At 39.1% G+C, this 24783-nt stretch overlaps 1 protein-coding gene across 1 annotated transcript in view; it reads right to left on the bottom strand.

The window, feature by feature from the left end:
- The window catches only part of LOC150090504 (adenylate cyclase type 5-like), a 238812-nt gene that overhangs the window by 103671 nt on the left and 110358 nt on the right, over window positions 1–24783 (bottom strand). The gene's annotated exons all lie outside the window — the stretch shown is intronic.

The raw sequence follows: 24783 nt of genomic DNA, 5'->3' as shown, positions 1-24783 counted from the left end.
GCTCATGGTGTCCTATTGATTTATTGAACGGTTGCTTGTAGAGATATGTAGGTCATAATAACTCATAATAATCTGCAAAAGGCAATTGTTAGTTCATGCTTGGAAAAGTGTGCAAGTATGGAGACCATACCTAAAAAACAGCTTCTTGAAAGGGCCCAAAGGTGGGCAACCTGCTTGGTAAGATCTGCAAAATGGCACCAATATAAGGAAAGACTGAATATGTGGGCTAAAGGAGCTTGACAGCCAGGCATCTTAGGGAGGATAATAAAATGAAGGTAAAAAATTTTGATGATTATTATTAAAATGAATCGAGAACTAAGGACAATAAATTCAAATTATGGGAAGAAGAAATTTAGTGATTGAAGAAATATTTTAGCTAGTGAGTTGTGAACTACTGGAATAAGTTAACTATATTAATTGTAGTTTTTTTTAAAAACAAGGGGAGGGAGGGTTGCATTATGGATGTTTAGTGACATATAAACTGTAGTGGCACACCTATTCATGGCAATAAAATAACTAAGAATTGTAATCCCTTCATTTTTATAACAGAAACCTGTTCAGAATTGATGATACAACTCAATTTGTTCCAGAAAACAAAAAAATTCGTTCATGTTTGCTTTGGTGCCAATAATATACTATAGTGTCCTTGGCTCTCAAAGATCAGTCAGAGAAAGAAGGAATGATATTCTATTCTGCTGATAGTGAGGGCAGTGAATCAGAATATGTTTGACTGTTAAATGTGCTGAACAGTGTGGACACTGAGCAGCATCATCGACTGCGAGTAAATGGAGGTGAGTTAGATATTATGTACTGTTTTGCCCGTGAAAGTACAACTTCTTGTCACACTGTCTTAATGCTAAGGTACCAAAACTTTGGGCCCTGTTTCAACTGATAAAGTTTATTACTGGTTTCGGTGTGCTATAGCTCCTTCCACTGTGCAAGGCATGCTTCTTGTATAGTTTGATTATAGTCAGAGGCTAGCAGCTTTATCAGTCATTGATGTTAGCGTTAGCATTAGTAGAGGCATTTGATGCAAGAAAGCAAGCTTATGCAGCATCAGCCAAAAAAAAAAAAAAAAATTAAAATAAATAAATAAATAAATAAATAAAAAATAACCACTTCCACTTCACCCCTTTGTTCGTTCGAAATACCTGTCCAGCTGAGCCTTAAACTTATTTAGGCTACAACTTCCACGACAAGGGATGGAAGTCGGTTCCACCAACCAACCACCCGCTGGCTAAAGGCATATTTCCTCACATCTATCCTACATCTGTCTTTTCTCAATTTGAATTTATGCCCTCTCAGGTGATCATTCTGAGCAAGAGGAAGAATCCCATCAGCATTGAGCATGCTCAAACCATTCAAGGCATTATACATCTCTATCAGATCACCTCGCCGGTGCCTAGTCTCCAGACACTGTAATTTGCAAAACTTAAGCCTTTCTTCGTAAGAGCACCCCTTTGTTCCATTCACTAATCTTGTTGCTCTTCTCTGTACTTGTTCCAGCATCTCTACATCCTTCTTGAAATGAGGCCTCCACACCTGTATACAGTACTCTAGTTGTGGTCTGACCATTGCCTTATACAATGGAATAATCATCTCCTTATCCCTGCTAGAAAAATTCCTATATATCATCGACAATACACCATGAGCTACTCTTGCAGCCCGTCTGCACTGCTCAGAAAACTTCATATCTGCCTGCACAACCACCCCCAGGTCCCTTTCATTCTCTACCACTGTCAGTGTATTACCACAGAGTTGATACGTTGCTCTGGGGTTGCTGTTTCCCATATTTAGTACTTTACATTTGTCAATGTTAAACTTCATTTGCCACCTCTCAGCCCATCTGCTCAACCTTTCCAGATCCTGTTGCAGTAGCATAGTGTCAGTAGTGTCCTTGACAACCCTGCCAACCTTGGTATCGTCTGCAAACTTGGACATTAAGCTTGATATACCATCATCAATATCATTTATAAATACAGAAAACAATAATGGATCCAATACTGAACCCTGAAGGACTCCACTAATAACATTAGTCCACGATGAGCAGTGTCCATTGATTACCACTCTCTGCCTTCTCCCCCTCAACCACCCCTTTATCCATAGGAGCAATTTGCCTCCAATGCCACACTGCTCCAATTTGTGCAGCAGTCTTCCATGTGCAACAGTTTCAAAAGCCTTTCTAAGATCCAAATATATAATATCAAAGTTATTCCCTGCATCCAGTTCTTTTGTGACTGCATCATAGTATCCAATCAAATTGGTCAGGCAAGACTTCCCCTTAACAAAACCATGCTGTGTCTGAGCTATGATTGAAGTCTTGTCTAGATAATCCTGCAGTGCTTCTTTAACCAGTGCCTCCATTAATTTTCCAGGAACAGAAGTTAAACTCACAGGTCGATAATTATTTGTGTCGCCCTTTGATCCTCCTTTGTGAATTGGGATCACATTTGCACATCTCTAGTCCGTGGGTACCTCCCCTGAGTCCAAGGAAGCTCTCATAATTATGGCAAAGGGTTTGCTTACTTCCTTTGCTGCCTCCTTTAATATAACTGGATAGATCCCATCCACCCCAGGTGCCTTTCTTTCTATTTATCTTCAACAATTTCTCCTCCACTTTACTCTCAGTTATTACAAAATTCTCTAGCTTACTGCCAGTGTTGAATGCACCTCTGGCATTCCCCTCACTGAATAACTCCTCATGTGTGAATGTCGATGCAAAATATTCATTCAGTTTGTTAGCTACCTGTGCCAGATCATCAACAGTTGACCCATCGATATCAAGTGGACCAATCTGATTCATCACCTTCTTTCTAGAGTTTACATAAGTAAAGAACTCTTTGCAGTTTTTCTTTGCATCCCTTGCCAAAGATTTCTCGTAATCTGCCTTCGCCTGCCTAACCTCCTTTGTAACTTGGTTACAGATCAACTTGTATCTATCATAGGCTTCTGTGTCACATGTTAATTTGTATGTATCCCATGCATTTTTCTTCTCTGCCATATGTCTCATTAGTTCATCTGACATCCACTTAGGCCTAAACCTTGAACAATATTTCTTAGTTGGTATGTAAAGCCTAGTAGCTTCCAAGATAAGTTCTTTGAATGCTTCCCATTTTGAGTTTGCTGTTGGTAACATCATCAGTTGGTCCCAATGTATAGAATTTAAATACTGTCTCAGTCCATCGTAGTCACCTTTACGAAAGCAGTAACCCTTCCCTTTACCCCTAAAATGGTAGTTACCTCTTTGAGTAAATCCCACTTCAGCACACTGTGATCACTGCCACCTAGTGGTTCATTTACCTGCAGATTCTTAATGCATGAAGAATCACTACTGATAATCAAATCAAGAGTATTACTCCCTCTAGTTGCTTCCCGAACATGCTGATGTAGAAAACAATCATCCAATAAATCCACAAAAGCCTTGCTATTGTGTGAGTGACCAGCCCCCAAATTCTAGTCAATATCTGGGAAATTAAAATCCCCTATTATAAGACTCTCTGATTTACTGGCCCACTCTATTTCCCTGTATAGTTTCTTATTATACTCATCAGAGTCATTAGGCCTATAGCACACTCCTACTCTCAATTTTGATCTCCCAATGCTTATGTCACACCAAACTGACTCGACACTGCATTGTCCAGCAATGTCGACTGGCTTCACTTCCTTGGATTTTATGTATTTCTTAACGAATAGCATAACCCCTCCTCCCTTCCTGCCCTGTCTATCCTTTCTGTAGACATTGTACTCCCCAAATTCCAGTTCTGCATTCCTTATATCTGTGTGACACCACATCTCTGAAATCCCCACAATATCTGCCTTTGATGTTTTGAGCAATAGCTCAAATTCATCAAATTTATTTACTAAACTCCGAGCATTGGTGTACACGCAAGTATACATGCACCTGTTCTTTTTCTTAGCTACCCTAACACAACCTATGTGTTTATTTGTACCCCAATGATTCCCAGCAGTCTCTGAACTATCCTGCATCTTATTTTCCAGGCTGCGGCTCATTCCAATAGAAGTAGTGCAAGAATCACTTTCACCTCGGCCAGTGGCTACTGTTAATCTATTAGTCCTTGTATCCCCCAATCAAACAGTTTTCCGACCCACCCAACACTGCCTCGATAGCATCAGCAAACATTCTTGCACCCTTTCTGTTTAAGTGTATCAAGTTCTTCAATTTGCAAAGAATTTTGCATTGCTGTACTTGAGCTGAGAGAGTCAGTGTATACTATATATTTTAAAGATAGGTAGACATTCAGATTTTCCAAAGCTAATTTAACTGCATGCAGTTCTGCTAAGAAGTTGATATACTCAGGAGGAAGGGAAACTGAAATAATAGAAGAGGAAAATACTGCTGCTGCCACAATGGTTGAATGTGATTTGGAGCCACCAGAATTTATATTGGCAAGAAATCAACATATTTCTGAATTTGACTTTCATGGAGTTTTTTCACATTGCGGTAGGAGATTCTTTCCCCATTGATGAAGGTAGGTGCCACAGGTCAGTTGAGGAGGGGAGTAGTCCATGGTGGTTGAGACTAATTCATTAATTCTTGTGTGTGTTCAAAATAGGAATGTTTCAAATCAGTATATATATATTTTTTTTTTTTATGAGAGCCCCAAACATGAGCAGTAATAGAATCTATAGTACTTAGTACCGTGCATGGGTTGGAAGTTGAGAAGACGAAAGAAGATATTTGTTGACATTAGACTTGAACTTTTGAAGACTGTAATTTTCAGAAAATACGTACGAAGGTTGTTCCAGAAAACGGCAGTTTAATGAATAAACGAGGATGATGAAAAGTTGATTCTGTCAGTTTGAAGTTGGACAGTAAATTCATGTTGGCTGGTAGTAGCACGTGTTTGGACTGTTTTGAAACAGAGAGCAGGAATTAGAGAAGCCAATTTAGAAGAACAGTGACCATATCTGTAGAAAAGGCATGCGGCAGAAACAGTATGTCTATAAGTAAGAGAGTGGAGAGACTCTGTTAGAGATGAGTCATTAAATTAACCTAACTGCCCTCTTCTGAAAGGAATCTAGAAGCCTGAGAGAGGTTCGGGGGGGGGCACCACACCAGATATGGGAACAATATTCCATGGTAGGGCAGATTTGTGATTTGTACAGAGTGAACAGCTGTTTGAAAGAAAAGTAATGCCGAGAACAAAAGAGAAAACCAAGTTTTTTTGAAGCACAGGAAGCAATATTTGTAATGAGCTTGTGCCAAGGGAGATTAGAAGTTAGGGAAATCCCCAAAAGAGAAATATCATCTTGCCTAGAAATCGCAGTGTCACCAAAGATAAGCATAGGAGCAGAAGAATCCTATTTGAGAGATATAAGACAGGTGAAGTGTGATTTAAAAGCATTGAAATCAATTAAGATGTATTTGCCACATTGGAGAATTATGTGAAGATCAGCATTTAAGGAATTGGTAGCGGATATTCGAGAAGTTGAAGCTGATTGAGCAGGCCGAGGTTTCTCAAACTGGAAAGTGGAATGCAATGTGCTATCATCAGCAAAACTATAGATAGCATTTCTGGTCAATGGAAGAAGGTCATTAATATACAAGAGGAAAAGAGTGGGGGAAAAGAACTGAACCTTGGGGGACATCAGCATTAGTGGAGAAGACAGAAGACAGAGAGCCATCTACCGTCACGCTCAGTGAGTTGTCAGAGAGAAAACTGGATAACCAATTACAAAAAACAGTTTGTCTTGACAAACTATAAGATGAAAGCTTGTTTAGAAGACCTTTATGCCAAACACGATCAAAAGCCTTTGAGATGTCTAGAGCAACTGCTTGGGTTTCACTGAACTTTTCCTCTAAATCTGTCCATAAATGGATAACATAAGCCAGAATATCACCAGTGGATAGACACTGATGGAATCCATACTGGCGATCGTTGACCAGGCGGACCGTTTCTAAATAGTTTAAGAGTTGGTGGTTAATTGATTTCTCTATTACTTTTGAAGGAATAGAAGTAATTGCAATGGGACAATAACTGGATGGGAGGGATTTGTCACCCTTTTTAAGAACTGGCTGGATATGAGCAAATTTCCAAGCAGAAAGAAAAGCATCATTGGAATAAAAAAGAAAGTTTGTGGGTACCTCCCCTGAGTCCAAGGAAGCTCTCATAATTGTGGCTAACGGACTGCTTACTTCCTTTGCTGCCTCCTTTAATATAACTGGATAGATCCCATCCACCCCAGGTGCCTTTCTTGTATTTATCTTCAACAATTTCTCCTCGACTTTACTCTCAATTATTACAAGATCATCTAGCTCACTGCCAGTGTTTACTTCATCTATGGCATTCCCCTTTCTGAATAACTCTTCATGTGTGAATGTAGATGCAAAATATTGATTTAGTTTGTTAACTACATGAGCAGGATCACGAACAGTTGAACCATCGATATCAAGTGGACCAATCTGATTCTTCACCTTCCTTCTAGAGTTTACATAAGTAAAGAACTCCTTGCTGTTTTGCTTTGCATTCCTTGCCAAAGGCTTCTTGTAATCTGCCTTCGCCTGCCTAACCTCCTTTGTAACTTGATTACAGATCAACTTATATCTATCATAGGCTTCTGTGTCATGTGTTAATTTATATGTATCCCATGCATTTTTCTTCTCTGCCATATGTCTCATTAGTTCATCTGACATCCATTTAGGCCTGAACCTTGAACAATATTTCTTAGTTGGTATGTAAAGCCTAGTAGCTTCCAAGATAAGTTCTTTGAATGCTTCCCATTTTGAGTTTGCTGTTAGTAACATCATCAGTTGGTCCCAATGTATAGAATTTAAATACTGTCTCAGAACATCGTAGTCGCCTTTACAAAAGCAATAACCCTTCCCTTTACCCCTGATGGTAGTTACCTCCTTGAGTAAATCCCACTTCAGCACACTGTGATCACTGACACCTAGTGGTTCCTGTATCTGCAGATTCTAAATGCATGAAGAATCACTACTGATAATGAAATCAAGAGTATTGCTCCCTCTAGTTGCTTCCCGAACATGCTGATTTAGAAACCAATCATCGAATAAATCCACAAAAGCCTTGCTAGTGTGTGAGTGACTAACCCACAAATTCCAGTCAATATCTGGGAAATTAAAATCCCCCATTATAAGACTCTCTGATTTACTGGCCCACTCTATTTCTCTGTACAGTTTCTTATTATACTCATCTCAGTCATTAGGCTTATAGCACACTCCTACTCTCAATTTTGATCTCCCAATGCTTATGTCACACCAAACTGACTCGACACTGCACTGTCCAGCGATGTCGACTGGCTTCACTTCCTTGGATTTTATGTGTTTCTTAACTAATAGCATAACCCCTCCTCCCTTCCTCTCCTGTCTATTCTTTCTGTAGACGTTGTACTCCCCAAATTCCAGTTCTGCTTTACTTATATCTGTGTGACACCACGTCTCTGATGTGGAACTGTAATCCTCTACAGTTCCATTTTATGAATTTATTTATTGTTTGGGTTTGATTGAGGAAGATTGATCTGGCTGCTTTTTCTGAGAAGGCTTCAGTCTACTTTGTTTTGATTTTTCATTCCTTGAAAAGCTTGGGCATCCTGTTTCTATGGTATCATTAGCACATAATTCTAAAACTCATTCTTCATCCTCTTGTTGATTATCAATTTCCATTTTCCTATTGCATTGTTTCACTTTTTCCTGGCCTTCAACATTTGCTGATTTTGCTGTTTTGATCAATGATGAGATGGCGTCGTCATTTGGGATACTAATTGGCGTATTGCTGGTCTCATTGACTGGAAGTTTCTTTTTGGATGTTAGTGCAGTTTTGGCCCAGGTGGAAAAAGAATTGCTTGGTTCTATGGAGACATCTGTTTGTGTTGCAACTGAGCGGCTACTTTGGTTACTGATGCGTATGATCTGCTAGGCATTGTTAACAGCACTTGCTTTCTTGCTTCAGGATATGTGACTTTATGCTCCACTTTATATTTCTGGATTTTTTTTCCTGTTTTCCAGAGGTCACATGCTTTAGAAAATGCAGGATGGCTTCCTTTAAAGTTTGGGCAAGTAGCATTAGCATTAGTAGAAGCATACGATGCAAGAAAGCAAGCTTATTCAGCATCAGCCAAAAAAAAAAAAAAAAACCACTACTCCCATTTCACCCCCTCCGTTCGTTCGAAATACCTGTCCAGCTGAGCCTTAAATTTATTTAGGCTATCAACTTCAACAACAAGCGATGGGAGTCTATTCCACAAACCAACTGCCCGCTGGCTAAAGGCAAATTTCCGCACATCTATCCGACATCCGTCCTTCCTCAATTTGAATTTATGCCCTCTCAGGTGATTATTCTGAGCAAGAGGAAGAATCCCATCGGCATTGAGCATGCTCAAGCCATTCAAAGCCTTATACACCTCTATCAGATCACCTCGCCGATGCCTAGTCTCCAGGCTCTGTAATTTGCAAAACTTAAGTTTTGCAAATTACTTAAGCCTTTCTTTGTAAGAGCAACCCTTTGTTCCATTCACTAATCTTGTTGCCCTTCTCTGTACTCGTTCAAGCAGCTCTACATCCTTCTTGAAATGAGGCCTCCAGACCTGTATACAGTATTCAAGGTGTGGCCTGACCAATGCCTTATACAAGGGAATAATCACATCCTTATCCCTGCTAGAAAAATTCCTGTATATCATTGACAAGTCACCATGAGCTACTCTTGCAGCTCGTCTGCACTGCTCAGAGAACTTCATATCTGCCTGCACAATTACCCCCAGGTCCTTTTCATTCTCTACCACTGTCAGCGTAGTACCACAGAGTTGATACGTTGATCTGGGGTTACTGTTTTCCATATGTAGTACTTTACATTTGTCAATGTTAAACTTCATTTGCCACCTCTCAGCCCATCTGCTCAACCTTTCCAGATCCTGTTGCAGTAGCATAGTGTCAGTAGTGTCCTTAACAACCCTGCCAACCTTGGTATCGTCTGCAAACTTGGACATTAAGCCTGATACACCATCATCAATATCATTTATAAATACAGAAAACAACAATGGACCCAACACTGAACCCTGAGGAACTCCACTAATAACATTAGTCCACGTTGAGCAGTGTCCATTGATTACCACTCTCTGTCTTCTGCCACTCAACCATCCCTTTATCCATAGCAGCAATTTGCCTCCAATGCCACACTTCTCCAATTTGTGCAGCAGTCTTCCATACGCAACAGTATCAAAAGCCTTTCTAAGATCCAAATATATAGTATCAAAGTTATTCCCTGCATCCAGTTCTTTTGTGACTACATCATAGTATCCAATCAAATTGGTCAGACAAGACCTGCCCTTAACAAAACCATGCAGTGTCTGAGCTATAACTGAATTCTTGTCCAGATGATCCTGCAGTGCTTCTTTAACCAGTGCCTCCATTAATTTTCCTGGAACCAAAGTTAAACTAACAGGTCTATAATTACTTGTGTCAGCCTTTGATCCTCCTTTGTGAATTGGGGTTACATTTGCACATCTCCAGTCCATGGGTACCTCCCCTGAGTCCAAAGAAGCTCTCATAATTATGGCTAGGGGTTTGCTTACTTCCTTTGCTGCCTCCTTTAATATAACTGGATAGATCCCATCCACCCCTGGTGCCTTTTTTATGTTTATCCTCAGCAATTTCTCCTCCACTTTCCTCTCAGTTATTAGAAAATAATTTCCTCTCAGTTATTAGAAAAGTAGGAGAGGAAGCTGTACACTCTCCTTGGGAATGCTCCTTGGAGCCACAAATAGGACACCATCACCTTGGCATGCAGTCTGTGCATGGCCATACTTCTGGCACTTAAAGCAGCGAATGGGATTCGGGATGCAAGGTCGAATCTTGCAGTTTAAGTAACCTGCTTTGACAGAAGATGGAAGATTCGGAGTGCTGAATGTCAAAATAATGGACCTAGTTAGTAGTAGGTTGCCATCTTTTTTGGTCATTATTCTCCGAGCATGTGTCACCTTTTGTTCGCTAAGCTCTTGTACTATTTCTTCTTCAGAAACAGTTAGTAAGTCCTATTCACTGATAATGCCTTTAGACATGTTCAGGGTGTTATGGGGCGTAACTGACACTGGAATATTGTTGAATGTTGTTAAATTTAACAATTTTTCTGAATGAGATGTTTTTAAAGTTTCGATTAAAAGGTGTCCAGATTGGAGACGCTTCACCATTTTAGGGGATCCAACAACCGATTCTAAACATTTCTGTATCAGAAAAGGCAATAGTTTGCCAACAGGTTGTTTTGGACAATGAGTGCATTATAAGAAATGCTGGCATATCTGAAATTTGTTTTTCTGTCCGAAGTCTCTTCGGACGATTCGACTCATGTTCTGAAACAAAGTTAACTTTGCAGCCTGTGGGCTCCAGAGATGTGCCCTTGCAATCCATCTTTCTTTGCAATCCATCGTTGCTCCTTTTAGCCCTGGAAGAGGGAATTCCTTCACCCAGTTTACCGGCCCCGCCACATGGAGGCAGGAGCGGTGCCAACTAGTGACCAAGCGATCAGCACAAGACGAGAGCAGTACGTTGCTAACGATAGCAGTAACATTGCAAGCGTTGGAGGGTTTATGAAAGCACTAGTACTCGCCCTAGAAAAAAACACTAGAAAATCACACTAGAAAGATCGCTTGGTACTCGGTGCCGTCTTTGTGTGTGCTAGATGCAGAGACTATGAGGAAATTAGAGGCCAACTCAGGGTTCTGATGGGCATCTATGTGAGTTTGAGGTGTAGGGTAGATGCCCTCTAGGAAATTAATAACAGAGGCCCATCAAGCTCTCAGCTGCCTAGCCCAACGCCAGAGCTCACTCCTGTGCATAAGGCAACACAGCGGCAATCTCAAAGGCAGAATGCACTTGTTCCACAGGAACTAGTTATTGTTGATGACTCTATTGTCAGGGAGATGGGAAATATATTATGCAAAAAGGATAATGGAACAGGGACAGGGTATGTCTGCCAGTGGCAAAAGTTGATGATGTTGTAGAGGCAGATGTCATCTTTTAAGGGCACAAAAGGTGATATTGTTGAACATGTTGTCACTAATGACCTTAATAGTAAGAGATTTGCAGATTTAATTAACAAGTACAGGTCAATGTTGAAAAAAAGTCATGAGCTAGGGTTAAATTTGAAAGTGTCTGCAATTCTGCCCATACACGATAGCAGGGAGTATATGATGAGAGACTTGTAAATCAATTTGGCCCTGGAGAGATTGCACAAGGCTCATGAGATAGAATTTTTTCAGCATTGTCTGTGCTTGCTAACAGCAGAGACTGCTTCTAAAGGGATGGGATACACTTAAATAGAATGGGTGCAAGAATATTTGCTGATGCTATATAGACAGTGTTAGGTGGGTCAGAAAACTGCTAGCTTGGGGCGATTCTCAGAGTAGCCACTGGCAGAGGAAATAGCGATTCTTGCACTGCTTCTATTGTAATGAGCAGAAACCTAGAGAGCAAGTTGCTGGGGATTTCAAGAGTTGCTGGCAGTCATCATGGAACAAGTAAATACATGGGCTGTGTTAGGGTAACAAAAAGTAAGAACAGGTGCATGTATTCTTGCACACCAATGATAGAAGTATAGTAAATAAATTTGATGAATTTGAAGTGGTGATCAAGGCCATAAAAGGCAGATACTGTTGGGATGTCAAAGATATGATGCCAAACAGATATAAGCAGTGCAGAATTAGAATTCCGGGAGTACAATGTATACAGAAAGGATAGACAGGGTAGGAAGGGAGGAGGGGTTATGCTGTTAGTTAAGAAACACAAAATCTAAGGAAGTGCATCTTGAAATGGGTGGACAGTGCAATGTTGAGTCAATTTGTGTGACATAAACACTAGGAAAGGGAAAATGAGAGTAGGAGTGTGTTATAGGCCTAATGACTCTAATGAGTACAATACAATGAACAATTGTGCAGAGAAATAGAGTGGGGTAGTAAATCAGAATATCCTGTAATGGGGGATTTTAACTTTCCAGATATTGACTGGAAATTGTGGGTTGGACACTTGCACACTAGCAAGACTTTTGTGGATTCATTGGAGGATTATTTTCTACAACAACATATTCAACGGGCAACCAGAGGGAGTAATACTCTTGATCTGATTATCAGCAGTGATGACTCATGCATTAGGAATTTGCAGATTAAAGAACCACTGGTTGACAGTGATCTGAGTGTACTGATGTGCGATTTACTTAAATATGTAACTACCATCAAAGGTGAAGGGAAGGATAATGACGTTAAAAACAGTGAATTCTAAATGGGAGGCTTTCAGGGAATTAATCTGGGAAGCTACTAGGCTTTTCATGCTAACTAACAGCTCAAGATTTAGGCCTAAATGGATGTCAGATGAGCTAATGAGGCTCGTGGCAGAGAAAAAAAATGCATGGGATTCATAAAAATTAGCAGGTGACATAGAAGCCTACGGCACATATAAGCTAGTCTGTTATCAAGGCTGATTTTGAGAAATCCTTGGCAAAGGATGCAAAGAAAACAACAAAGAATTCTTTATGTAAAGAAGGAAGGAGATGAATTAGATTGGTCCACTTGATGTTGATGGTTTGACTGTTGATGATCTTGCTCAGATAGCTGACAAACTGAATGAGTATTTTGCATCTATATTCACCACATATATGGAATTCTGTAAGGAAGGGAAGGGCAGAGGTTTACTAAACTAACAGGGAAAACTAAATGATTTGGTAACAATGGAGAGCAAAGTAGAGGAGAAATTGAAGTTAAAAATAAAAAAGGCACCTATGGCAGATGGAATCTATCCAGTTATATTGAAGGACAACAAGGGAAGTGAGTAAACCCTAAGCCATAATTATGAGAGCACCTTTAGATTCAGGGAAGGTCCCCATGGGCTGGAGATGTGCAAATTTATCCTCAAATCACAAAGGGGGTTCAAAGGGTGACACAAATAATTATAGACCTATTAGTTTAACTTCTGTTCCGGGGAAAATAATGGAGTCACTGTTTAAAGAAGTGATGCAGGATCATCTAGACAAGACTGCAGTAATAGTTCAGACATAGCATGGGTATGTTAAGGGGAAGTCTTGTCTGACCAATTTGATTGGATATTATGATGTGGTCACAAAGGAACTGGATGCAAAAAATAATTTTGATATCGTATATTTGGATTTCAGGAAAGCTTTTGATACTGTTGCACATGGAAGACTACTGTACAAATTGGAGCAGTATGGCATTAAGGGCAAGTTGCTGCAATGGATAAAGGGGTGGTTGAGTGGGAGACGGCAGAGAGTGGTAATAAATGGACACTGCTTTATGTGGACTAATGTTATTAGTGTAGTCCCACAGGGTTAGGTGCTGGGCCCATTGTTGTTTTATGTATTTATTAATGCTATCAATGAAGGTATATCAGGCTTAATGTCAAAGTTTGCAGATGATACAAAGGTTGGCAAGGTTGTTAATGATAGAAGATAGTGTGCTACTAGAACAGTATCTAGAAAAGTTAGGTATGTGGGCTGAGAAGTGGCAACTGAAGTTTAATATTGACAAATGCAAAGTACTGCATATGGGTAGCAGTAACCCAAGAGAAATGTATCAACTGTGTGGTACTACACTCAGGGAGGTGGAGAATGAAAAAAGACCTGGGGGTAATTATGCAGTCAGATATGAAGTTCTCAGAGCAGTGCAGACAGCCTGCCAGAGCATCTCATGGAGTTTTGTCAATGATATATAGGAATTTTTCTAGCAGAGACAAGGTGTTATACTTTTGGATAAGGCAATGGTCAGGCTACACCTTGAGTACTGCATACAGGTCTGGAGGCCTCATTTTAGGAAGGATGTAGAGTTGCTGGAATGAGTACAGAGAAGGGCAACAAGATTGGTGAGAACAACAAAGGGGTTCTCTTACGAGGAGAGGCTTAAATTCTGTAATTTGCAGCATCTTGAGACTAGGCACCTGCGAGGTGATCTGATTTAGGTGCACAAGGCCTTGAATTGTTTGATTGTTATTGTTATGTTTTTATTTAGGAGCTTGATAGAAGATAGTGTGCTACTACAACAGTATTTAGAAAAGTATCTAGTTATGTTGTTATTTAGGAGCATTAGCAACTAAGGCCATATTGCTCTGGGGATATGCGGTGGTCATTCCCTTCTGCATCCTCCATGTTTGGTGGTCACAGGCTCGAACCCCGGTTTAATCAAGAAGCGTGTGCTACGCACTGCCGCTCCTGCCCACCTGGCTACGGAGGCACCCTTGAATTGTTTGAGCAGGCTCAATGCTGATGGGATACTTCCACTTGCTCAGATTAAGAACCTGAGGGGGGGCATTAATTCAAATAGAGGAAAGACAGTTGTAGTATATATGTGTGGAAGTTTGCATTTAGCCAGCAAGTAGAGATTGCTGGAAGAGACTTCCATCTGTTGTTGTGAAAGTTGAAAGCTTAAATAAATTTAAGGCTGAACTAGACAAACATTTGGAGTGACCGGATGGGTGAAATGGGAAGGGTATTTTTTATTTTTATTTATTTTTTTTGTTTTTCTCTGATGGTCTATAAGATTGTCTTCTTGCATCATATGCCTCAACTAATGCTAATGCTAGATCTCACATTCTGAGAATATCAAAAAATAGAGAGACCATCAGCATAAAGGTAAGCCTCAACAGTATTTGGGAGTTCTTTTGTAATGGAATCAATTTTAAGAGCAAAAAGGGTTGCGCTCAGTACAGCCTCTTGCAGTACTCCCTCTTCCTGCAGAAATGTCATAGAAAGGAAGTTTTGATATCGAATTTGAAACGAACGACTCTGGAGAAAGTTTAGCCAGATCAACCTTGTAGATCGAAAGCATAAAGGTTGCTGAGAATGCCATGATGCCAAGTAGTATCAAAGGCCTTCTCTATATCTATGGAAACCATAACAAGGTGTTCCTTTTTTCACAAAGGTATTGCAAATTGCAGACTCGGCCTTCATCGTGAGATCTAAGGAAGTTCTTTTAAAAGCCACATTTTAATGAGTCAACTGTGGATTGATTATATTTTTAAGGATTTTATCGAGGCAACTGAAGACGGAGATGACTGGCCTGTAACTATAAGGACTGGTGGGATTTTTTCTGGGTTTCAAAAAGGCCAGAACTGTGGCATGGTGCCAAGAAATGGAATAAATGTTTTCCAGAAAGATCTGATCATAAAAGACCAGGAACAGTTGTAAATTTTTGTCATCAAGGTGCTGTAACATAACATAATATATTCCATCTGGTCCAGCAGCACTGTTAGGAGTTGTTCTAATGGCTTGTAGAAGTTCAGAATATTGAAGAGGCTGGTTATAGGGAAAGAAAAGAGAAGTTCAAAAGTTGATGGATCGCTGTTCAGTAATACTCTTAATTTTCTAGAATTCTAACAGTAAGCTGATGCTGCTGAGACTTCGGCAAAAGTTTTTCCCAAGTAATTTGCTATATCCAGAGGAGCAGAGAGTTCTTGCCCATTCCAATAAAGAATTGGGGAAGGGATTGTTGACAACTTTCCAGAAAGTTGCCCAATTTTCTTTGATATTAATCTGGAATCAATGTTTGTATTTACAGTAGAGCCACTCCCCGACTTACATAAGGGTTGCGTTCTGCGGAACTCTACAAAAGTTGGAATTTCCCAAAATGTTTATGCAGCACTCGCAACTAAGCATGCTGAATTTGATTGAAGCTAAAAAGAAATGTTCAACGAACATGTAAATAGAATTATTTATTCACTTTTTTTATCTCATGCACAGGAAAAAATTACAAAAGTGTACAAAATGACAAAAAGAGGAGACCGGCATAAAGTCAGCAAGTTTACCTTTAGAGCATCGTTGCCACAATTAACTCTCCAGCTGATAAGCATGCCACTGTGGAAGTTGAGGGCTGTAGAGATTTAGAAGGTTTTTTTTCCAATACATCACAAAATTTCTCTGCAGCTGCAGAATCAGCACTGGCAACTTCACCACATACTTTAATGTTTTGGAAACCAGCGCAATGCTTGAACCTATTAAACCACTCATTGCCTGCCACGAACTTGGTTTGGGGTTCGCCGTACTTATTCCTAATATTCTCATGAATACTTCTTGCTTTTGCTTGAATGGCCATTGGACTCAGGGGCACTTACTTCTGAATCTGATTGTCCATCCATATTATTAATAGCTTTTCCATCTTCGATATAGCACATGAATGCTGTTTTGTTCAGTTTTTTTTTAGGGGCATTAGCAACTAAGGCCATATTGCTCAAGGGATATGCGGTGGTCATTCCCTAACCTTTCCGCATCCTCTGTATTTGGTGGTCACGGGCTCAAATCCCGGTCTAATCAAGAAGCATGTGCTATGCACTGCTCCCGCCCATGGAGGCACCTATGCTGTTTTGTGATCACTGTTGATCTTAAATGCTTTGATCCTTAACCTGTTCTTTTATATGCGCACTGTATTTTAACACGCTAATGATGGGGCAACCCACCAGTGGATCACTGCTCTAATGTCCACTGGGCAAAGCAATCCATCGGTGGGTCGCTGCAGGTAATTATCATTTGGACATTGTGACTCATGGGTGTCTCGTTGTGCTACGAGTCTTGTATTCAGTTTTGGCATTAAGTGCCCAGTGTTTAAGCATTTTATCAGATTCACCTGTCCTCCATATATATTTATCTAACAAGTGTCAGCCCAGGATCAATATTTTTTATTTATTGAGGTTTTTGTGGGGTATATAAAATCATAGTAGTTAGAATACAAAAAGGAACCAATAGTTGACAGTTTTATTTCAAATATAATTATTTTTGTTTACAGTGAATCATGTTGAAGCATTCCAGACACAAAGCAAGTTTGACTTTTACAATCTTGACAAAATGTTTTAACTTTTTTTGCCTTCCGGTCTGCTTCTTTCTTTCCTTCTTTTTCAGAAATTTTCTTGTAACACTCCCTACACCATTTCCTAACTTTCCTTGCTTGACCTTCCATTTTACAAAAAATATCAATTCTGCCAGGTGCCTTTGTTACTTTTGTAGTAGTCTTGCTATTCAATAAACTGTATATTATACTTTCTTGGAATTGAAGGATGGATAGACGATTATTAGTCCCAAATTTACTCTGTACCACCCATGCATTGACTAGCATGGTACCAAAGATGATCTCCATTGCAGGTTTTTTATACCATTTTACGGTTTTATGCAGGCTACTATAATATGATGCCATTTGGTCGGATGTATCCACTCCCTTCTTTGTTTGATTGTAGCTGATAATAACATCGGGTTTCTTGATTTTTTTCTCTCCCTTTTTGTTCTTTCCTGTCTCAATAATTTTACACTGATGAGTTTTGCATGTCGTAGCATCATTAATGGTCTTTTATCGATCAATTTCATGATTTTCACTCCTTTGTTATTATCAAGGGTGATTATGTCTCCCCGTTTCATTTTTTCCCCTGTAACATTCCTTGGTTTTTCTTTTCGATTGCTTCTTAGAGTCCCACAAAGAAAGGTTTTCTTTTCTAATAACTCTTGCGCTAGAGGGAAACTGGTGTAAAAATTATCCGAATAAAGACTACGTCCTTCATTGAGCAGATTAGCCATCAGTTTCATTGGGAAATGAAATGAAATGGGAATGTCCTTTACCTTCCACTGAATCACCCTTTCCGATATAAACAGAGATTTCACGAGTATATCCCTCAGGCAAACATAATTTATAAAATTTGATCCTATATTTATGAGATTGTTAGGGATATACTGGCAAAAGAGTAGCCTTCCATGCCAAGGGATCAAACTTTCATCAATGACCAAGTTTTTTACCTGGCTTTAACACACTTTGAAAACTCCCATTGGCTTTATCTAATAAAATTCTGAGTTTGTTGAGACGGCCTTGTCCATTGGCAGTTTCATTGTCAGAGAAATGCCAATATTTCAGCAGATCTAGGAAACTATCTCTACTCATAGATTTCCTAATGAGATTATTTGAGTATAAATCTTTTTTTGACCAGTATAATCTTATATCTGGGATATGAACAATTCCCATTATCAATAATATTCCAAGAAATTTTTCCATTTCTGGTTCAGTGGTTGGTCTCCAATCAGCTTTGGTCTCCAAACAGCAACCCCAGAGCAACGTATCAACTCTGTGTTGATACGTTGCTCTGGGGTTGCTGATACGGTTGGTTGATACGTTGCAACTTCCACAACAAGGGATGGAAGTCTGTTCCACCAACCAACTACCCACTGGCTTCCTAGCCAACCAACCAACTACCCACTGTCTAGGAAGCCAGCGGGTAGTTGGTTGGTTGGAAGAGGAAGAATCCCATCAGCATTGAGCATGCTCAAACCATTCAAGGCTTTATACACCTCTATCAGATCATCTCGCCAGTGCCTAGTCTCCAGACACTATAATTTGCAAAACTTTAGCCTTTCTTCATAAGAGCAACCCTTTGTTCCATTCACTAATCTTGTTGCCCTTCTCTGTACTTGTTCCAGCAGCTCTACATCCTTCTTGAAATGAGGCCTCCAGACCTGTATACAGTACTCAAGGTGTGGCCTGACCAATGCCTTATACAAGGGAATAATCACATCCCTATCCCTGCTAGAAAAATTCCTGTATATCATTGACGAGACACCATGAGCTACCCTTGCAGCCCATCTGCACTGCTTAGAGAACTTCATATCTGCCTGCACAATTACCCTCAGGTCCTTTTCATTCTCTATCACTGTCAGTGTAGTACCACAGAGTTGATACGTTGATCTGGGGTTACTGTTTCCCATATGTAGTACTTATATTCATCAAACATTCATCTTTAGCTCGTTTTCCATAAAACGAGGAGGGGTTCGTTTCAAAACTTTTTAGAAATAGGTATCTATAAATATGAAATAAGATAAATGAAAATTCAAAATATCTAAAGAGTTTACCTCAATCTCTAGATTATAGTGAAAAAAATAAATGTTCTCCACACATGCATGTATTTGAAATGAAGTCAACATGGAGGCAATAACTATTGTCAGTCTCAGAGTACGAACAAATTGGAAAAAAATGCTCGTGGCGGTACCAGGAAGCAATTTGAGTGTGTGCACTGGCGACTCACTGGCACTTATCCCTCTTCACTGACAATAATTAAAAGTGAAAATTTAATAGCGACCCACCGGTGGTTTTCCCCACAGGGTGGGGAAAACCACCGGTGGGGAAAAACCACCGGGTTTTCTTGCACATGCTGTGTTATTTGTCACTTAAATGAACCGAATTATGAAATAAACGCAGTCATCATTTGGAAAATAAAAGTCACTAGTCTGTCTCTTATGCTTCATGTTAAATAAATGCCCCAGCGGGAACATGTTAAAATAGTATTCATTGCTGAAGCAGCGAGACCTAATTCCATGCAATAGATGACAAACTTTGTCCTGCTTTGTACTTCTTAATTAAACATCTTCATTTCTAAATCAATTTTGTTTCGTTTCCTAGTACTGCCAGCACTTGCACTTTCCGTTGGTCCCTTTCCCTTCACCATTGTAATAAGTAAATAGGAATGAAGAGACGATTCTGAAAGTTTGTTTTTTATATGATTGAAGATTTCAGTGAAGGAGAATTCATTTCACCATAATAAATTCCAGTTATTGGTATTATCGTAAATGCAATAAGATCAAGTTTATTACCCGTTTATAATAGATTGCACTAACAGAAAAGCCCAATAAACCAGAAAGTGCAAACTGTTTTTATTGTTTTATGGTAGTGACCTCCAGAAATGTGTTTCGGAAAAATATCACAAAGGCGTTCAAAATTGATTCTTATAACGGAACATATGATAATGATGAGTGTAGTGCAATTTCCATTATAAAAATGGACCTTTTAGAGAAAAAAATAACTTAGTTATATATCAAAAATTTCAACTTCTGAGGTGTTGGAACGAATTACCAAAAAAAAAAAAAAAAAAAACCACATGTTATTGGGTTCAACATTACGATATTTTCACAATACCTCCATTTATTAATACAGAATGCAAAAACTTACGTAAAGTTGAATTTTCCATAAGTTCAGTATTATGGGGAGTGCCCTGTAGATGCAAACTGAGTCTGGGAATCCTTCTTGGCTTGTTTTCAAATGAGATGAGCTTTTGCCCATCCTTAGCTTCTTGTAGTTAATAAGATTAACTGTGGGATTATCAAAATAAATTCTATTCTTTATTCTTTTTTTCCTTCTTTGCTTTTGTGCATTCTTCATTCCACCAATAGTTAAAATATTATCGGGCTGGGTGATTTGATAATAGAATTGAATATTTAACTGCCGATGAGAGGTATGTGACTTCTATATAGTCTGTGACTTCATCTATGGGTTGAAGTCATATAATTTTCTCATCCAGGGTAAATTGCTGACTGAAATTTAACCCAGTTGGCATGAGAGAATTTCCATTTCCTGCAGGATTTGGATAATGGTGGTTATGTAGTGAGCAGATCACAAACAACTGGAAAATGGTCACTGCCCATAGGATCATCATAACGAATCATTCCATGATTGGAAAGAGTATCAGAGAGCAAACCAAGAGATCAACTGCAAAAGTTTGCCTAGTTAGCAATTGTATATGAGTATGCAGGCAATTGTATATGAATGGTAAGTTTATGCTTACCCAGAAAGGTTTCAATCAGCTGGCAATGCCTATCTAATTTAGGATATTCCCATAAGGGGTTCCCATAAAAGAAAGTACAATTTGGTGAGAGATAGACTGAAACTGGTTTTAAATGTAATCTGAGTAATCAAAAATACAGCAACAACTTCAATTTCAGTTTGAAGAACAAGTTGCATGGTTGGGATGTGTGAGATGGCAACGCCACCACAGGCATCATTCAATCTTGTATTCAAAATGTATTGTGATCTTGTCAACAGATTGAACAGTTCTTTACGGGGGTAGAAATTTGAGCAGCTCGATAGGTTTCCTGCAGCTAGAAATCATCTGGAGGGTAGCGATTAATTAAGTCTTGAATGTCATCGATATTGCTACAAAATTCTCTGTGCTTCCACTGTAAAATAAAAGCTATTACTTGAATTTAGTAGAAGAATCTGCATCTTAACTGCTTTTTAGTGCGGGAAGTTTATGGCATTCAGACTGCAGTTTGTCCTTTTTTTTGAGAAGACAGGCCAACCAGTGTCCAAATTCTCTTCCACATAAAATAAATTTTCTGTTTATACTCCTGGATGACCAAACGGTCAGAGGAGTTCAAGACAGACAGAATACAAGAAACACCACTGTATTCAGCAGTCACGGGCTTGAACCCTGGTCACTCAAGGCACATGTACTTATGCACCGCACGCCTGACCACTAGGCTACGGCGACCTTGTATTTCTAGAATCATATATTTATATTTCATATATTTCTAGAATTGGTTCTTCCTGGTTGGATAAGTGATCAGTATCCATTGTTGTGCCTTGAATATTCTTTCTTGAATTGGAACTTGAACTACGTAATATAGTAACGCTCACTGGAGGGGGAGGCCATGTCACTGGTATTGTAAGAAGAGTATTATTTGCCTGGTTCGAGTGCTTAGGGACATTGGATGTCTGCTGAGAGAGGACAGTCTGAACCCAGCTGGAATTTGATATGTTTGAGGGGACTGTGACATCAGTTTGGGTGGCCATGTTTGTGGTTTTTGTGCAATATTGGAATATGTATGTTTGGGTATACCGGGAGCAATTAGTTTCCTTGCTTCTTGATAGCTTACCTTGTTTTCAATCTTATATTTTACAATTTTTTTTTTAGTTTTCCATCTTTCACATGTCTTCAAGTATGCAGGATGGTTGCTGTTGCAGTTTGGGTGGGTTACCTCTATCAAACAATCACTTTGAATGTGATCCAAGGACACACAGTTGGTGCAAACTGGGTTTCCTTTGCATCTTGTCTGAGAGTGGCCATACTTTTGGCACTTATAACATCAAGGGACTGGGAATGTAGGGATGAATGGGGCAAATAAATAACCTACTTTAACAATGTGGGTAAGTTTGTTTGTTTTTTTTGCTTGCTTAAGAGTTTTATGGCACATCAGCAGCATTGGCTATAATGCACCAAGTCAACCAATGTGGGTAGGTTTTGGGGTATTAAAGATAAGAATGATATTTCTGGTAGGTGTAAGACTGTCTTTTTTAATTACAATTCATTAGACTGATATTAAATTTTGTTCTTGAAGTTCTTGAGTTATTTCTTCCTCTATAATATTCAACAGATCCCAGCTATAACATCCTTAGACGTATTTAGAGTTGCGTGGGGAATTCCACTGGAATTCCCCAACTTTCACTGGAATTCCAACAAAATTTCTAAATTTGTAGGATTTTCTCAGAATGTCTGCAATTTATGGTTCCACTAGAATGTCTCCTGATTGCAGTCTCTTAACTGTCTTAGGGGATCTGCAATACTTTCCAGGTGTTTCTGGATAAGGAGGGGAGATAGTAAACTTAGAAGCTGGTCTGCAAGTGAGTGGAATAGGAGAAATGAACAAAAGTCTGCTGCAGAGAAACTTGTTTGGACCCTCTTGGGTTGGGATGTGTCATGGTTATTTTCCATCTGTGGATGAGAGCTTGTTGGATCTCAAGGTGAAACCACATTGTATTCCACCATATTGGCTCCTTTTAGCCGTTGCCAGATCAACTTTTCTTCCAAGGTTTCCAGCCCCAACAAGGGGAGGCAGAAGCAGTGCCTGGTGTGACCATGAAAAGATTAGTAAGGGTTAGTAGCTAACAAGAGAAAATATAAAGAAAGGTAGCTTTCCTTTCTCACTCTCTTCAAAAATCTTAGAAAGAAGAGTTGTTATGAAATAAGAAGTTTTAATAAATGTGAAAATTAAAAGAACTGGTAGTGACTCTGGAAGAATCACTCAGTGATAGCACAGAAAAATCACTTAGTGACAATTGCTTAGTAACTGGGGCTGGGGAGGAGGATTCAAAGGTCAGCTGTATAGTTACCTATGTAAGGAGGGACACACATGGATTTAATATAGTTAGGGAAGGACGTTATGTGGTTGTTTGCCATTAAGATTATTACTATAATTAATATCAACTCATATACTAAGTGAAATTAATAAAATAGTTTATTAATCTAATCGTCTAAATCACTATACAATTTAAGGTTATGTTTCAGGCATATATTTTCTATTTTTATTATTTATTTTTATATTTAATTATTTATTTGTTTGGATATATATAGGAAGCCCCGTGACTTCCTTGCACTATAGGGCTAATACTAATATTGATATCACCCAGGGAGGAAAAATCTCATTCTCCCTAAAGGCTCCCTGAATTTTGGAAACAAATCAAAATCTGGAAGTTGCTCATATTTTGGAAAAATTGCCCAGTTCTAGTCTTGTAACAATTCTATCACCATGCAGACCTAATGACAGGCTTTACTCTCGTGCAAAATCAATGTAATAGTAATAGAGGCATGTGATGCAAGGAAGCAAGCATATGAACTTATGTAGCATTATAAGCATGATGTGGTTACAAAGGAACCGGATGCAAAAAATAATTTTGATATCATATATTTGGATTTCAGGAAAGCTTTTGACACTGTTGCACATGGAAGACTATTGTTCAAATTGGAGCAGAATGGTATTAAGGGTAAGTTGTTACAATGGATAAAAGGGTGGTTAAGTGGGAGAAGACAGAGGGTGGTAATCAATGGGTGCTGCTCTTCATGGACTAATGTTATTAGTGGAGTCCCACAGGGTTCGGTGTTGGGTTAACTATTGTTTTGTATATTTATCAATGATATTGATGAAGGTATATCAGGCTTAATGTCAAAGTTTGCAGATGATACAAAGGTTGGCAGGGTTGTTAATGACAGTAATGGCAGTGTGCTCTGCAACAGGATCTAGATAATTTGGGCAGATGGGCTAAGAAGTGGCAACTGAAATTTAACCTTGACAAATGCAAAGCACTACATATGGGTAGAAGTAACCCAAGAGAAAAGTACCAACTGTGTGGTACTACACTTAAGGTGGTAGAAAATGAAAAAGACTGGGAGTAATTGTGCAGTCAGATATGAAGTTTTCTGAGCAATGCAGACAGGCTGCCAGGGCAGATCACAGGGTTTTGTCAATGATATATAGGAATTTTGCTAGCAGGGAAAAGGAGGTGATTGTCCCTCTGTATAAGGCAATGGTCAGGCTACGCCTCGAGTACTGCGTACAAGTCTGGAGGCCTCAATTTAGGAAGGATGTTGATTTGCTTGAGTGTGTACAGAGAAGGGCAACAAGATTGGTGAGGGGAATGAAGGGATCCTCTTACCAAGAGAGGTTTAAGTTCTGCAAATTGCAGTGGCTGGAGACTAGGCACCTGTGCAGTGATCTGATTGAGGTGTATAAGGCCTTGAACAGTTGAACAGAAGATTACAACTTTTGCCAATGAATCATAAAAGTAGAAATAGAAAGGCAAGTTAACAAAGTGCTTATGCTCCAATCAAAAGCTTGTCTTCATAACTCTGAAGAAAGTAAACTAAAAGTACATGCTAAATTACACCAACAATGGCTAAAATTAAATAAGAGATATGTATTTGCAAAAATATTTATGAGGAAAATTATATTTTTGCTACAACTTAAAACTGTGAGACATATCATTATATATTTCACTAGTGGAGAAGGCATACAAGTAATGTGAGAGGGGTTTTTTATTTTTTTTTTTGGCCAATGCTTTATAAGCTTGCTTCCTTGCATTATATGCCTCTAACAATAATAAAAGTTTCCTATAATTAAAGTTATACAATTATTAGTACATTAATAATGCTTGTTATGTGGACAAACATAATTATAATAATGGATGTCCTATCCTTAGCGAATGATTAAATAATTTTTATAACTTTCAGTAGTTATTTGA

This window comes from Mastigoproctus giganteus, chromosome 1, assembly GCF_048544385.1.
Source record: "Mastigoproctus giganteus isolate SK-2022 chromosome 1, ASM4854438v1, whole genome shotgun sequence".
Lineage (NCBI taxonomy): Eukaryota > Metazoa > Arthropoda > Arachnida > Uropygi > Thelyphonidae > Mastigoproctus > Mastigoproctus giganteus.
This window is presented reverse-complemented; position numbering and strand designations above follow the sequence as displayed.